This window comes from Monodelphis domestica, chromosome 5 (genome assembly GCF_027887165.1).
Source record: "Monodelphis domestica isolate mMonDom1 chromosome 5, mMonDom1.pri, whole genome shotgun sequence".
Classification (NCBI taxonomy): Eukaryota; Metazoa; Chordata; class Mammalia; order Didelphimorphia; family Didelphidae; genus Monodelphis; species Monodelphis domestica.
The window spans coordinates 186742754-186744090 of record NC_077231.1 but is presented as its reverse complement, the minus strand read 5'-3'; the positions used below and the strand labels follow the sequence as shown (position 1 = coordinate 186744090).

General features: G+C 32.3%; 1 pseudogene; it reads left to right on the top strand.

The window, feature by feature from the left end:
- Positions 1–713, top strand: LOC100618329 (14-3-3 protein zeta/delta-like; annotated as a pseudogene).
- Positions 714–1337: the final 624 nt, after the last annotated feature.

Sequence of the window (1337 nt, the reverse complement as noted above, 5' to 3'; positions counted from 1 at the left end):
ATGTTCAGCATAGATAAAAAGAAATTGGTGTAGAAGGCCAAATTGGCTGAGCAGTCTGAGAGATATGATGACATGGCATCTTGCATACACTCTGTAACTGAGCAAGGGGCTGAATTATCCAATATGGAGACAAAATGTGTCTTTGTTGCTTACAAAAATATCTTAGGGGCCCGAAGGTCATCTTGGAGAGCCAATTCAAGTTTTGAGCAAAAGGTGGAAGGCGCTGAGAAAAAACAGCAGATGGCACAAAAATACAAAGAAAAAATCGAGACATAAGTAAGAGAGAGCTGTAATGATGTGCTGGGTCTATTGGGAAAGTTCTTGATTCCTAATACTTCACAAGGAGAAGGCAGTTTTCTATTTGAAAATGAAAGGAAACTATTGCTGTTACTTGTCTGAGTTTGTGTCTGAGGATGACAAGAAAGGAATAGTGGATCAATCACAACAAGCATATCAAGAGGCATTGAAAATCAGCAAAAAGGAGACACACCCAATACAGCCCCTAAAATTGGGTCTGTGTTCTATTATGAGATCCTCAGACAAGAAATGGTAATAGCATCTTTTCATTTTCAATTTACTTTAAAGAAGTAATTTGAGGAATAAATTGAGATATAAATTATAAAGTTGCCTGCTGTTCACTTTCGTTATTTTTGCTACACATTTGATTTATATTTAAATGGTTTAGGCAACCTAAAAACAAATATATAAGTAAAGATGCAGTAAAAATTAATTGTATTGATTTTCATAAAATCATTACATATTAGGCACAACAGTGAAACAACAAAAAAAATCTCATGTATTTAACTTTATATAGGTTTTTTGCTTTTGTTATTTTTTGGAAACTTGCCTATCATGTATGTGCTAAGGAAATAACATTAGATGATGTCTACCTTTGTTTAATGTCTTCTGACATTTTCATGAACAATCCAAACATAATTGATAAGAACATGTGTATTAAGTAAACATTAGTAGAAGTTTTATGAAGGGAAAAATAAATAAATAAAATTACATGAAAATAATTGGGATTCTAATGTTAGTACTTACACATAAACATCACTGACACACGCATAAGTCTTAGCTGTCCATCCATAATCATATTGGCAAGAGAGGTCAGCATCATATTGAAGAATAAGATTGAACGTGCTTATTGGTTTATTACCAAAAATGAGAGCAATCATGAGGGTTATTCTGGAATAATAAACAATTTGCATTTAAGAATTTAAACAAATCACATTAAAGCAGATTTTTCTTGATGTTTCAGGATGAGGATATCTCATTTTCTTTGGTGTTAATATGTGAAGCATAAACATGTAGTGATGGATACAAGTACTCTTATT